Genomic DNA, 16,172 nt, shown 5'->3' on the forward strand with positions numbered 1-16,172 from the left:
GTGCCGCGCTGCCGCTCGTCGTATCTTGTGGCATATTTCCCCATTTCAGAACGGAGGGGAAGCCGTGCGTGATGAGCCAGCATGCTGAAGTCACTCAGCAGAAGAATGTGAAAGCCCTACGAAAATAGCTGAAACTGAAGACTTGTGAGTGAGTTAATGATGGCGCCTGCGCAGTACAAGGGGGACAGTATCCGCCAAGGGGAAAAAAGCATGACTGCAGATGCATGCTGCAGCGCTGAGGAAATGTGAGCAGCTTTACTTACTTTTTTTTTTTTGAATTATCTACAGTGCTCCTCCCTCCCCTCTCTATTATCTACAGTGCTCCCCCCCCCCTCTCTCTCAAAAAATTGTTTAAGTAATAAAAAAATAAAAAAAACATAAATAATAAAAAAAATTTAAGTGCCCCCCCCCCCATTCCCGCAGAAGTGAACACATACGCAAGTCTCGCCGTGTAAACGGCGTCCAAACCACACATTGTGAGGTATCACTGCAAATGTTAGAGCGAGAACATTAATTATAGCACTAGACATCCTCTAACTCTAAACAGGTAACCTGTAAAAAAAAAATACTTAACCCGCCACAGCGTCGCCTATGGAGGTTTTGTTGTACCGAAGTTTGGCGCCATACCACGAGTGTCGCAATATTAAAGTGTGACATGTGAGATGTCTATTTACTCGGCAACGGCGTAACATCATACAAAAAAAATAAAAAGGGGCTAAAGCCCCATACACACTATTAGATTTTCTGCAGATTTTTGTCTTCAGATTTAACAAAACCATGTAGTGGATGGGCCTACCTGATTGCATATACATTGAAACTCTTGAGGTTTGACCTCATATTACATGGTTTTGGTAAATCTGAAGACAAAAGTCTGCAGACAATCTGATAGTGTGTATGGGGCTTAACTTTACTGTTTTGTTATTCATGAAAATGTTTTTCCAAAAAATAAATAAATAAAAACACACTCAGAACATTTGGGGTTAAAAGAAAATGTAATATATATATATATATATATATATATATATATATATATATATATATATATATATATATATATATATATATATATATTTTGCATATTGTATAATTTTTCATATGTTTCTATTATGTATATTTTCATGAATGCTTTGAGCAGAACCAAAGCCATCTTCTGAGACCCCATTCACACCTGAGCGTTTTGTAGGGGTGATTTGGGCATTTTTATTCTCATAGAAACGAATGGAAACGCTCGATTCAAGCATTTAGCGCGACAACGAGCGTTTCTATGGGCGTTTTGTTGCTGTATCTGCTCAAGAGAAAATATAATTTACATAAGGAAATGACATAAAAATACACAGGAAGTGCACAGATCACCATTTTTAGCTCAAATGGAGACCAGCAATATGGAAGGAGGAGAACTGGATGAGACAGTATGTCTCCTAGATCAGGAGAGCTTCATAAGAATGGTGAAGGAGTACCCCTGTCTGTATACTAGATACTAGAGATCCATGCTAGCGGCCGAAAAAAGGGTTAAAATCAAACACAAAGCACCGCTGCAGCGGTGCTTTGCCAGCGTTCTAGCGGCCGCTAGCAGGGCGGTTTTAACCCCCGCTGACGGCCGAAAAAGGGTTAAAAATCGCACACAATGCACCGCTGCATTAACCCTTTTTCGGCCGCTAGCGGGGGTTAAAATCGCCCTGCTAGCGGCCGCTAGAACGCTGGTAAAGGGCCGCTGCAGTGGTGCTTTGTGTGCAATTTTAACCCTTTTTCGGCTGCTAGCGGGGGTTAAAACCGCCCTGCTAGTGGCCGCTAGAACGCTGGCAAAGGGCCGCTGCAGCGGTGCTTAGTGTGCATTTTTAACCCTTTTTCGGCCACTAGCGGGGGTTAAAACCGCCCTGCTAGCGGGCGCTAGAACGCTGCCAAAGGGCCGCAATCGCACATAAAGCACCATTGCAGCGGCGCTTTGCCAGCGTTCTAGCTCCATATCTAGTTCTAGATATGGAGCAGGGAGCACAATGCTGAACCGGAAGTACAATAACCAAGTACAGTACCCAGGAAGCAGATGAAAAAAAGAGATGAATATTTTTCCTATTGGCTGAGAAAAAAAAACGCCGAAGTTAAAAAAACGCCGGAAAACGCTGTATGCAAACGCGCGCAAACGCGCAACAAAACGCTCAGGTATGAATGCAGCCTGAAGGAATTGTTCTTTTTAGAGGTTAATTTGAGTTCACTGTATTTCGGTCTTACATGGAGGTTGTATAAGTCTTGTCTGTACCACCTTTTCAGACCATAATTTAAAGGTTATATATCTCTTGTCGTTGACACTTATAGATAAGGGGAGTTGGTACAGACTGACACAGATTACAGACCTAATTGGTATTTTGAGCCACAGAAACCAGAGGGCTTATTCACAATTCCTCTCATTGTATTTTAAATTATGTTTTCTTTTATAATATGGTTATAAATATATCTGTATTAATTATTCATTTAAAAAACATGTCCACACATGCTATTATGAGGTTGCAAATATAAGGTCTTATGAAGAGTTTGTTCATGAATAACTTTTTAGGCCAAGAGTTATATTCTGGTGACTTCAGGTCCTATGAATGTACAAACCAACATAACCAAATTGTGTGGGTACTTGTTCTCATGACTGTATATTTTAAAGAAGAGCCAGGATGGCTAGAGGAAACTGACACATGTTGGACAGTATTACACAATTTATGGTGTTTTGCTAAGCCAAGGTCAGAAGGTCATACCCATCACATTTAAGGTAATTTCTGATACAACACTGCCCCTAAAGGGCAAAATAGTAAGAATACAAAATGGCCACGCATGCATGTTGTCATGGTGATGTGGAAACATCATCATATGACATCATGAAATTATAATAAATTAAATGCACTCCCACTTTTAGGGTGGGATAAAAGTAGCTACAGACCACAGATCTGGAGTCTGATAGGAAGAAAGGTATCTGAAGGAATGTAGGGAAGTTGGAAGTTTGGAAGTCTTTCCATATTATACCTTTTTAGGTAATTGAATTGTTTTAACATATACAAAACAGAACCATTTAATATTGTGGCCTAGCATTTGGAGTTGTTTTATGTCTACCTGCAGCATGATATAATTATTAGGGGTGTTGAAAATGATCTCCGCATCGATGCATCGCGATTCTGCCCTTCCCTATTCGGCAATGATGCGGGCAGCCAGAGTAATCGATTATGCATGACGTCATTTTGGCCCCTCCCCCCCCCCCCATAGCAGTGTCTTTGCACCGATCGGCTGCAGCCTGGCTCTGTTCCGCGGCTAATGGATGATTTACCTTAGCATGCTGCCCCCACCCAGGCTCTCCCCCTCCTCAGGATTCGTAGCTGTGGACACGGGACACCCCTCTCATCTTCCCGATGGGCGGGCGCAGAGCCGCACAGAGCTGTGAGACAATTCACAAGCTGTCATCACATCCGTGGAATAGCAGTGGCGGAACAATCAGGGTTTGCCGAAGTCTAACTTGAGACTGAGCCCTGGAGATCCTGCACTGTGGGGGAGCTATGCAATGACAGTATGAGAAAACAGACTGATTTCTCCCATCCGTAGGACAGGAGAATCAGTCTGTACATTTAGGGGCTCCTCCTCCCTCCTATCCCGAGCTATCAGCTGTGAAGGAGAGAGAGAGGAGGCGGGGGGGTGTGCGTGGGAGATATGAAGAACAGTCAGCAGATACACATTCCAAGCTGGGTGAACTTCCAGCCTCGTCCCTGAATGAGTAAGAACTGCATTTTGCATTAAACCTTGATCACTGAACTGTCCCTTTCTCTCCCTGTCTCCCTCCCCCACTCTGTTCTTTTAAGATCCAGTAAGCACTAAGGCACTTATGCAGCCCATATATTGATTGCTTTTTTTTTTGTTTGGTCACTACACTAACAAAAAAAAAAAATTGATCCAATTCCCCCATCTACACATTCCAGGTGGATGGGGGAATCCTCCGACAGTAGACCAGTGGGCGAACAACCAGGCTTGCTGTCCTGTCCTTGACAGTGCTGGTGGTCACAGTGCCCATAGCAGTAACAGCGCATTAGAACCCAATGCTGGCTACTTGGCGCATCAAGTCTACAGTCCCCGGCCATCTCCTGTACTAGGTCTGCAGTCCCTGGCCATCTCCTGTACTAGGTCTGCAGTCCCTGGCCATCTCCTGTACTAGGTCTGCAGTCCCTGGCCATCTCCTGTACTAGGTCTGCAGTTCCTGGCCATCTCCTGTACTAGGTCTGCAGTCCCTGGCCATCTCCTGTACTAGGTCTGCAGTCCCTGGCCATCTCCTGTACTAGGTCTGCAGTCCCTGGCCATCTCCTGTACTAGGTCTGCAGTCCCTGGCCATCTCCTGTACTAGGTCTGCAGTCCCTGACCATCTCCTGTACTAGGTCTGCAGTCTCCGATCATCTCCTGTATCATGTCTGCAGTCTCTGATCATCTCCTGTATCATGTCTGCAGTCTCTGATCATCTCCTCTAGTATTTTCTTTGGGGGGCAGCTTGGAACTCCTCTAAGTTGTCTGCTGGGTTTAGACTTTGCTGCATGCAGGGAGTGTTGTCTTATTTTTTTTTTTTTAAGAACATATAAAAAAAAAGAAAAATGAAGTTCTGCTTGAATTTTTTTTTTATGAAAACGGCACGCAGTAATCGGGATGCATCGCAGAATCGAATCGAATCGTTGACATGATAATCGTAATTGAATCGTGAGGCCAGTGAAGATGCTCTAATAATTATACTCCAATTAATAGACAGACATACACATTTGTTGTCTGTCTCTACAAAGTAAAGACCAAAGTCTGCATAATGGTTTTGTCATGATATGTGTTTTAAAATAAATTCACTGTAAATTTAACAGAAGCTTTGATCAAATTATCAAGCTGTGCACAATTAACAATTTTGTTTGTTCATTTAAAGCGGGAGTCCACCGGGACTCCGCGTTTTTTTTTTTTTTTTTAAAAGCCAGCAGCTACAAATACTGCAGCTGCTGACTTTTAAATAGTGACACTTACCTGTCCAGCGCGCCCGCGATGTCGGCACCCGAAGCCGATCGCTCGCTCGGCTGCCGGGTCCCGCCGCCATCTTGGGTATGGGAATCAGGAAATGGAGCCTTTCGGCTTCATTTCCCGGTTCCCTACTGCGCATGCGCGAGCCGCGCGGCGCAATCCGGACGGTCCCCGCTGCCTCTGGGAGCTGTGTGTTTCCCAGCAGGCAGCGGGGCACTTGCTGAAGGGGGCGGGCGCTTGCGGAACGGGGGCGTAACCTACGCTCGTTCCGCAGAGAGCTAGCCCGGAAGTGGGTGCAGTTACCTGGATTATCCAGGTAACTGCACCCCCCTCCCCCCTGAAAGGTGCCGATTGTGGCGCCGGAGGGGGGGGGGGGATTCCGATGAGCGGAGGTCCATTTTAGGGTGGACCTCCGCTTTAAGAGTGTTAGGAGATCTGTTTGTTTGAGAAGGATCACATAGTTTAGGATAACAGATTGTTTACATAAGCCCGTGCAGTCATGGAAGTTATTCACAAGAAGTACCAAGTCTCAAATATACCCAGTTATTCAAGAATTGAAATGTGGCGTTTTGTTTTAGAGCTTGAATAGAAATGTGAATTATCTGTTTCATCATTTATCCGATATGTAGAAGCATACATTTACAGTGGGGATCGAAAGTTTGGGCACCCCAGGTAAAAATGTGTATAACGAAGCCAAGGAAAGATGGAAAAAATCTCCAAATCGCATCAAATTACAGATTAGACATTCTTATAATATGTCAAAAAAAGTTAGATTTTATTTCCAACATTTACACAAAATTACAGAAAACCAAAAAATGGTGTCTGCAAAAGTTAGGGCACCCTGCAAAATTTATAGCATGCACTGCCCCTTTTGCAAAGCTGAGACCTGCCAGTGTCATGGATTGTTCTCAATCATCGTCTGGGAAGACCAGGTGATGTCAATCTCAAAGGTTTTAAATGGCCAGACTCATCTGACCTTGCCCCAACAATCAGCACCATGGGTTCTTCTAAGCAGTTGTCTAGAAACCCGAAACTGAAAATAGTTGACGCTCACAAAGCTGGAGAAGGCTATAAGAAGATAGCAATGGCAGTAATGGCAGTCATCAGGAACAGTGGAAGTTAAAGCAAGATCTGGAAGACCAAGAAAAACAAAACATCAGACAGAACAGCTCGCAGGATTGTGAGAAAAGCAATTCAAAACCCATGTTTGACTGCACGATCCCTCCAGAAATATCTGGCAGACATTGGAGTTGTGGTACACTATTCCACTATAAAGAGATACTTGTAAAAATATGGTCTTCATGGAAGAGTCATCAGAAGAAAACCTCTTCTACGTCCTCACCACAAAAATCAGCATTTGAACTTTGCAAATGAACATATAGACAAGCCTGAGGCATTTTGGAAACAAGTTCCGTGGACCGATAAGGTTAACCACGTAACGACCAGCGCACGACGATGTACGTCCTATTTTTGAAGAGGGATATCTCAGTAACGGCAGCAGCTGCTGCCACAACCGAGATATCCATCTCTTCAGGCGCCGGTCATCTGTACAATAATGGTGGTCTCCGCGGCGGATTCGCCGCGAGATCACCGCTATCAGCGGCGGGAGAGGTGCCACCCCCCGCACCTTCCGCCGCCGTCGGTAGCGGCGGAGGCGATCGGGTCCTTTTGCTAGCTGGGTATGGAGACGAGTAAGGGCCAAGATGGTCCCCACTCATCTCTATGCCATAGGAGGGCGGAAGCGACGTGAAGACGTCACTTCCGCCCATACCACTTAAAAGGTATATTTTTTTTAAATGTAATTTTTTTTTTTTTTTTTTGCATTTTAGTCCAAATATGAGATCTGAGGACTTTTTGACCCCAGATCTCATATTTATTATTATTATTTTTTTATTCAAAAAAGTGATTTTTTTTTCCCAAAAAAAAGTGCGCTTGTAAGACCGCTGCGCAAATATGGTGTGAAAAAAAGTATTTCAATGACCGCCATTTTATTCTCTATGGCAGTGATGGCGAACCTTGGCACCCCAGATGTTTTGGAACTACATTTCCCATGATGCTCCACTACACTTCAGAGTGCATGAGCATCATGGGAAATGTAGTTCCAAAACATCTGGGTTGCCAAGGTTCGCCATCGCTGCTCTAGGGTGTTAGAAAAAAAAAACAATATAAAATGTTTGGGGGTTCTAAGTAATTTTCTAGCAAAAAAAAACGGTTTTAAACATGTAAACACCAAATCTGAAAAAAGAGGCCTGGTCCTTAAGTGGTTAAAATAGAACTTTTTGGCCGGAATGAGCAAAGGTACGTTTGGAGAAGAAAGGGCACAGAATTGAATGAAAAGAACCTCTGTCCAACTGTTAAGCATGGGGGTGGATCAATCATGCTTTGGGGTTGTATTGCAGCCAGTGGCACAGGGAACATTTCACGAGTAGAAGGAAAAATGGATTCAATAAAATTTCAGCAAATTTTGGATGGTAACTTGATGCCATCTGTGAAAAAGCTGAAGATAGGATGGCTTCTACAAATGGATAGGAGGCGTAAACTGAAGGTTTTTCCATGGCCTTCACAATCTCCTGACCTCAACATTATTGAAAATCTATGGATAGACCTTAAAAGAGCAGTGCGTGTCAGACAGCCCAGAAATCTCAAAGAACTGGAACACTTTTGTAAGGAAGAATGGGCAAAGATACCTCAAACAAGAATTGAAAGACTCTTGGCTGGCTACAAAAAGCATTTACAAGCTGCGATACTTGCCAAAGGGGGCAGTACAAGATATTAACTCTGCAGGGTGCCCAAACTTTTGCAGACGCCATTTTTTTGTTTTCTGTAATTTAAAGTCTAAATGATGTAAATAAAATCTAACTTTGACATATAATAATAAGGTCTAATCTGTAATTTGATGCCATTTGGAGATTTTTCCATCTTTCCTTGGCTTCGTTATGCACATTAATACACATTTTTACCTGGGGTGCCCAAACTTTCGATCCCCACTGTATATATCCATTTATTTGTATTAATCATCTCATACACCTGAAATTATTTGTACTGTATTTTTTAAGTAATAAATATATATTTTAAGCAATACCATTTGTATCACTCATCTTCAAAATAGCACGGATAAACTTAAATTTATTTTTTATATTGTTAGAAAATTGTAATTACAATACTATTTTTAATATTTCAGTATAAACATTCTGACAACACGCCGCCAGGTTTATTGGGTGACTTATAAAAACACAGTTTGTTTTATTGGCTTTTAAATGACAGTGCATTAGCTGCAAGTATTTTTACACAAAGGCGGATGACAGTGTGCGCGCTCGTTTTGTTTTCTTTTTAGGTACATGACTGTGTCCACCACACCCAGTTGGAGAGAGAGGCGAGAGAGAGGCGAGAGAGAGGAGAGAAGAGTAGAATAATGAGTGAAGCAGAGGCCACAGAGGCAGAGCAATGAGCAAGTCAGTCTGATAAAAACACGGACCTTGTTTTTGTACCGAAAAAAGGATCTTATTCCGAAGTGTGGGCTTATTTCAGTTTCAAACCAGATGATGAAAACCATATTCTGCAAGCAATGTTTAGCCATTGTTTCTGCACCAAAGGCTAACATCACCAATCTGTTTAAATCACCTGAAACATAACCACGTACAACTGTATGATGAGATACACAAATAAATAAATAAAAATCGGCAATCAATCACAAAGTACCTGCAACCAGACAAAACAAACATCAATTAAAGCAACAATATTCAATGCAACACCATACCCAACAACCTCTCCCGGTACAAAGAAATAACGGATACAATCACATTTCACCTGGCTAAAGATATGGCTCCCCTGATCACTGTTCAAAAAGACCGATTTAAAAAAACTCATTCGTACCCTTAATAAGCGATATTGCGTGCCCTCTCGTAATTATTTTTCACACGTTGGAATCCCTGCTCTGTACAACAAATGTCATGAAACTGTTGAAACCGAATTGCGCAGTGTACTTAATTTTGCAGCAACTTCAGATTTATGGTCCAGCAGAGCAATGGAACCAAGTCAAGTAATTTTGAGATGAAAAGTCGGTGCCTACAAACTGGGTTTTTCCCTGAGGATCACACTGGTGAAGCTTTGGCGCAGGGATTAAAGGATGCTCTCAAAACTGGAAATTGGAGGACAAAAATCTTGTGTGTGTGTGTAGAGGCCATAACCCGTTGCAGGGCAGCCTTGACTGAATGGGCTTACCGGTTACCTTCTCCTGGCCTGCTCTTCCGCGTCTAGGGGTTCCCAGGTATGATACCCAATGACTTGTACACTGACACAGATAAAGTCCTTTCAAAGGGTTTTATTTTACAGTAGAACTCACAAAACGATCTCTTTGGTAACAGAGGGCACGGGTGAAGAACTCCGGTACCTCGAACTGCAGGTTTAACAAAGTCTCCATTTCCACCCAGAGAGTAGCCACTCGCAGCTGGGTACTTCAAGGCTGAACAAACCTCTAGCCAGATGTCATGGCAGTTAGCACGTTGACTCAAACTTGATCAACCGAAGATAAAACAGGAACCTTTTTCCGACAGTATCTTGAATGTTTCCCGCTTCCTTTGAGGTACTGGAAAAGTGTGGACTCGTCAATGTCCTTCCCAACTCAGTAACCAGGCACTTCTCAGGATGCCACTTGTCGACCCTCCTCCGAAGAGTCCTCCCCCGGTCACTTGCATGAGCTGTGGTGCCCCTTCAAGCCGAGAGCACACCTAGACACGCTGAATCCTCCCTCAGTTACAGCGCCTCGGACCGGCAGGTTACGAAACTTGGGAACAGACAGATCCCTACCTCAGACCAGTCGGGTCTAACAGGGGCCACTGACATAAACATGCTGCGGGATGTCAAACACCCTGTGACCGGGACTACTCCAGTCCTGGAACCAGAACAGACCACACGGGTCTCTCGAACAACTCCGGAACCCCGAACACGTGACCCATACCTGCTTAAAGCGGGATTTCACTGTGGAAAAAAAAAAATTAAAAGCCAGCAGCTACAAATACTGCAGCTGCTGACTTTTAATAAATGGACACTCACCTGTCTCGGGGTCCAGCGATGCCGGCAGCCGAGGCCGATCGATCGCTCGGCTCTCGGCTGCTGCTGCCACCATTCTAGGTGAGGGAATCAGGAAGTGAAGCGCTGCGGCTTCACTTCCCGGTTCCCTACTGCGCATGCGCGAGTTGCGCAGCGCAATAGGAATTGTCCGCGCTGTCTCTGGAACTCGTGTGTGTCCCAGCAGACAGCGCACAGGGACAGGAGGAGGCATAGACTCCCTTGGGAGTCTATGCCCGGAAGTGGGTGTAAATACCTGTCTCTGACAGGTATCTGCACCCCCCTCCCCCTGAAAGGTGCCAATTGTGACACCGGAGGGGGGGGGGGGGGTTCCGATCAGCGGAAGTTCCACTTTAGGGTGGAACCCCACTTTAAGTACCCACTCCCAGACTCCTCAGCGGGTCCGGCTCCGAGAGGGCCATACCAAAACATTCCACCAAGCCTGGTTCTCGCCTGTCATGTGCACCTCACCGTTCACATGACCAGGCAGAACATCAATCATGGTCTGGTCAGACTGGTGTTAAGTCTTACCTACACAATTAACCCTCAGTACTGTAAGGTCCCGAGGCAAAAACTAAATTTACAAAGCGTGTGAAATTTGGTCCTAAAATGTCATCTGCTACATGTGCATAACTACAGACAATGGAACCAACATAGTAAAGGCCATATCCATAAATCACTGGACACGACTGCAGTGTTTTGGCCATAGGCTTCATCTCGCAATAGAGAATGCAATGAAGGACCCACAAATTGAGCGTGCTATGGGTTTGTGCAAAAAGCTTGTCTGTGTTTCAGATACAGTTGAAGGGGGAAGAGGGAGCTTTCTGCGGCACAAAAACAACTTTGTTTACCAGACAGAGTGTTCGACAAGGTGGGGATCTAGGCAGGCTATGGTGAGAAGGATACTTGAGCAGCAAGCTGCCATAGCCCATATCCTCTCTTCTGACCACAAGGCTAGACACCTCTTGCCAACATGGCAAGACCTAGAGGTCCTGGAGGCTGTGGACAAGACTCTCACCCCACTGGCAGACTTCACAGATGCTCTTTCAGGAGAGCAGTATGTCCGTGCCTCTTCTGTGAAACCTATTCTCCACTTATTTCAGTCTTCTGTTTTGGCTGTTAAGGAAGAGGACTGATCTTATTCGGACAATGAAATCAAAGATCATGGGGTATCTGGAGTAAAAATATAATGACCAAAGAACACCAGAACTCAGACATAGCCAAAACCCTTGATCCCAGGTTTAAGATGACTTACGTCAATGAGGATAACCAAACTGCTGTTTGGAGCAGACTAAAAGATGAAATGTCAAAGCTAGCAGTTAAGGAAAGTCTCCCTACAACAGCTACTACTAGTAGCAGTCCTGCAAAGAAGACTCGAAAGACCTTGGGTAGCCGCCACCAGATCCAGCCACACACACACCAACAACAACAACAATCCATCACCTTGGACTTGGAGCTAAAGACTTACCTGTTCTTAGGCAACACTGACAGTGAAGATGATCCATTAGTCTGGTGGAAGACTCACAAGGAGCAGTAGCCAAGATTGTCTGCATTGGCCAGAAAATACCTTTGCATTCTTGCAACCAGTTCCCCTTCTGAAAGGGTTTTTAGCACAGGTAGCAACATTGTCTCTTGTCGCCGTTCTGCACTGAAGCCACAAAATGTTGATAGGCTTGTGTTTCTAGCCAAGAATCTTTAAAACGATTTCTGACATAATGCCTGAATGTAATGGTAATTTATTTTTTTCACATTACATTGTTTACATTTCTTTCAATTTGACTGAAGTAAATAGTATTATGGCTTATGTTATTGCCATCTTGTTTGTTCAGAGGTTGTAAATCTTTAGAATAAAAAGTTTTTCTGAATCGTGATCTTTATTCTCTAAGAAAAAAATCGTGATTCCTATTTTTCCCAGAAAATCGTGCAGCTCTATGTACACTTTAGATTCTTGTGTCTAATGTTCACAGGTTGTATTTCTTCCCACACATCCGGACGCTGGACGAACCTTGCATAGGTTGGAGACAGTGGACGCAGCTTGGTACACGGAGTGTTTTACTTGTCTTAAAAAACCCAAATATTTCTCTTACATGGATGATCGGTGCCTCCGTAAGCCTTGGTCTGCTCGTGCGGGTTATGTGCGCTGAACTACCAACAGCAGAGGACCCCTTTTCTTGTGCCGCCGTAACCAATCTACATTTGAAACGATAACGACTGGCGTGCGGTCAGCCAGTGAGTAGTGCACACTCTGGCTCTACCAAACCGTATTTTGCAAAGTCCACAATGACATGCCCGCTAAGTAAAGTTCTGAAAGACTGGACAACTTTATATAATATACCAGCATTTTGTGGCTTCCTGGAATAGATATTTGTCTTTGAAAAAAACTTTCTTGAAACAAAGTAGCTTGACCTAAGCCGAAAATCTACGGAAATTGTTTATACTCCCACTGGAGAATTAACTTTATATTTAAAATTACTAAATGAACACTCTGTTGCAAATCCAGCTAGTAACCAGGCTGATAGTAATAGCTGTAATTTAATATTAGTTTCTCCCCTTAGCTTGCTGTTGATTGCCTGATAAACGTTTTAATTTACATTGTGAGCATTTCTCCAGGTCTAATTAGTTTACCACAATCACTTACAGCAACCAGCAGCAATTGGTCCGGACCAGCGTCATTTTCTGTGTTTCTTGTGTGTCTTATTTACAGTGCCTTGCGAAAGTATTCGGCCCCCTTGAACTTTTCAACCTTTTGCCACATTTCAGGCTTCAAACAAAGATATAAAAATTTTATTTTTTGTGAAGAATCACCAACAAGTGGGACACAATTGTGAAGTGGAACAAAATCTATTGGATATTTTAAACTTTTTTAGCAAATAAAAAACTGAAAAGTGGTGCGTGCAAAATTATTCGGCCCCTTTAGTTTCAGCGCAGCAAACTCACTCCAGAGGATCTCTGAATGATCCAATGTTGTCCTAAATGACTGATGGTGATAAATAGAATCCACCTGTGTGTAATCAAGTCTCTGTATAAATGCACCTGCTCTGTGATAGTCTGAGGGTTCTGTTGAAAGCACAGAGATCATCATGAAGACCAAGGAACACACCAGGCAGGTCCGTAATACTGTTGTGGAGAAGTTTAAAGCCGAATTTGGATACAAAAAGATTTCCCAAGCTTTAAACATCCCAAGGAGCACTGTGCAAGCGATCATTTTGAAATGGAAGGAGTATCAGACCACTGCAAATCTACCAAGACCTGGCCGTCCCTCTAAACTTTCAGCTCAGACAAGGAGAAGACTGATCAGAGATGCATCACTCTGGTAGAACTGCAGAGAACTACATCTGAGGTGGGAGAGTCTGTCCATAGGACAACAATCAATCAGTCGTACACTGCACAAATCTGGCCTTTATGGAAGAGTGGCAAGAAGAAAGCCATTTCTCAAAGATATCCACAAAAAGTCTCGTCTAAAGTTTGCCACAAGCCACCTGGGAGACACACCAAACATGTGGAAGAAGGTGCTCTGGTCAGATGAAACCAAACTTTTTGCCCACAATGCAAAACGATATGTTTGGCGTAAAAGCAACACAGCTCATCGCCCTCAACATACCATCCCCACTGTCAAACATGGTGGTGGCAGCATCATGGTTTGGGTCTGCTTTTCTTCAGCAGGGACAGGGAAGATGGTTAAAATTGAGGGGAAGATGGATGCAGCCAAATACAGGACCATTCTGGATGAAAACCTGTTGGAGTCTGCAAAAGACCTGAAACTGGGACGGAGATTTATCTTCCAACAAGACAATGATCCCAAACATACAGCAAAATCTACAAAGGAATGGTTCACAAATAAACGTATCCAGGTGTTAGAATGGCCAAGTCAAAGTCCAGACCTGAATCCAATCGAGAATCTGTGGAAAGAGCTGAAAACTGCTTTTCACAAACGCTCTCCATCCAACCTCACTGAGCTTGAGCTGTTTTGCAAGGAAGAATGGGCAAGAATTTCAGTCTCTCGATGTGCAAAACTGATAGAGACATACCCCAAGCGACTTGCAGCTGTAATCGCAGCAAAAAGGTGGCTCTACAAAGTATTAACGCAAGGGGGCCGAATAATTTTGCACGCCCCACTTTTCATTTTTTTATTAGTTAAAAAAAGTTTCAAAAATCCAATAGATTTCGTTCCACTTCCAAATTGTGTCCCACTTGTTGGCGATTCTTCACAAAAAATAAAAATTTTATATCTTTATGTTTGAAGCCTGAAATATGGCAAAAGGTTGAAAAGTTCAAGGGGGCCGAATACTTTCGCAAGGCACTGTATGTCCTGTTGGTATTCTGTCTTTCACGATATATGTATTGTCTATTAGGAATATGGGTATTTTTTATGAACTTAACTTAGTAATTTAATTATGGTTAATCATGTTATTTAAAATAAAAAAATTAAATATAATTTTTGTATGAATTAACCTCTTTTTTAAATACTTTTTGGTGCCTAAAGTAACCTCTTTTGCAGTCCTTGCTAATCGAGCTGCGCTTTCCCCTTCTTTCCATATGTTATTTGGTTACGGCATCAATACCTTAATTAAGGATTCAATAGGGGTAGAATTAAAATAACCCTTTATCAGTGGACAAATTTGCCTTCTTTTTCCCTTTTCCCTAAAATCAATTGATTCTGTATTTCTTCCCAGTTTACTAAAGTTTGCATGCTAGCCAAGGGAAGTTACCTTTTTTTCTAAATTTTGTACTGAATAATAAAAATAAATAAAATGCAATAAAAAGTGTCAATTAAAAAAATAAATACATATATAAATAAGAAAAAACAAAACAAAAACAAAACGCCAAATACCACACAACTCAGCAGCAGGCTTTTTCCAAAAACAAAATGTATGTGCAACTTTAAAGCGGTTGTATAGTCTTAATTTGAACTTTTACCAACAGGTAAGCCTATAAGAAGGCTTACCTGTAGGAAGAAAAATAAATAAATAAATAAATCTCCTAAAACCTGTATGGTTTAGGAGAGATTCCCCTTGCAATGAGCCGCTGACTGCAGCAGAGCATGTGCACAGGGGATGCTCGGCTAGAAGCCCGGCAGACGCCGGACCCTGCCGGAAAGCAATCTCCCACATACGTGTGGGAGTGATGCTATCGCTGCTCCGGCCACTCACATCGCCGGAGCCGTGATATCCAGAAGACACACTGAGGGAACATGTCAGCTCCCTCGGTGTGTATCGGGTGAGGGGCTCGTTCTAAGGTAAGTATTTCATAATGAGCCAGTAAGCAGTGCATACTAGCTCATTGTGCCTTTTGCCTTACAGGTGTGAAAAAAACAAAAAAACAAAAAAAAAAAAATAAATAATTTCAGTGGGTTCACTACCGCTTTAAATGTCTGCATAAAGCCTTGGTATGTCAATGTACTGTACATAAACAGTATAAATAATAAAATAGGAATTTTATTACAGCTTAGCTGTAAAAGCATTTTCTTGGAGTACATGATGGGACACAGCCTTAAGTAAATTACTTAATGGGTTATAGGCTGCCTTCAGGTGTTGACACTGGTAAATCCAATCAAGGAAGTTTACTCCCTATATAACCCCTCCTCCCAGGAGCACATCATTTTTTTGTAGCAAAGCAATATACTTAATCCCAAAAGAGGGGCGGGACCCCTGTGTCCCATGATGTACTCCAAAAAAAGGATTTTACAGGTAAACTGTAATAAAAATCCTTTATCGTACATCATGTATGCACTGAAGACCAAGTTGCGGTCTTACAGATCTGAGCCATGGAGGCCTGATGATGCACTGCCCAAGAAGCACTAACCAACCTGGTAGAATGCGCCTTTACTTGAAAACGGGGGAATCTTACCCCAAAAATATTAAGTTTGAATTATAAATTGCCGAACCCACTTAGCGACCATGGATTTGGACGCTGCCTGTCCTTAGGACCTTCTGGCAGAATAAATAAGACATCAGTCTTACGAAACTGAGCAGTTTTCTTTAACTAGATTTTCACTGCTCTCACCACATCAAGACAATGTAGTGACTTTTCTTCCCTGGAACATAGTTTTTGAAAAAACGATGTCGGGACAATATCTTGGTTCAGGTGAAAACTACTTT

The 16,172-nt window shown here is 43.0% G+C and overlaps 1 protein-coding gene across 1 annotated transcript in view; it reads right to left on the reverse strand.

Annotated features, from left to right (window-relative positions):
* Positions 1-16,172, reverse strand: part of DNAJC17 (DnaJ heat shock protein family (Hsp40) member C17) — a 113,080-nt gene that overhangs the window by 26,188 nt on the left and 70,720 nt on the right. The window lies entirely within an intron of this gene.

The sequence above is a fragment of the Lithobates pipiens genome, unplaced genomic scaffold (assembly GCF_037356315.1).
Source record: "Lithobates pipiens isolate NorthernLeopardFrog02 unplaced genomic scaffold, aLitPip1_a1.2 Scaffold_30, whole genome shotgun sequence".
Classification (NCBI taxonomy): Eukaryota; Metazoa; Chordata; class Amphibia; order Anura; family Ranidae; genus Lithobates; species Lithobates pipiens.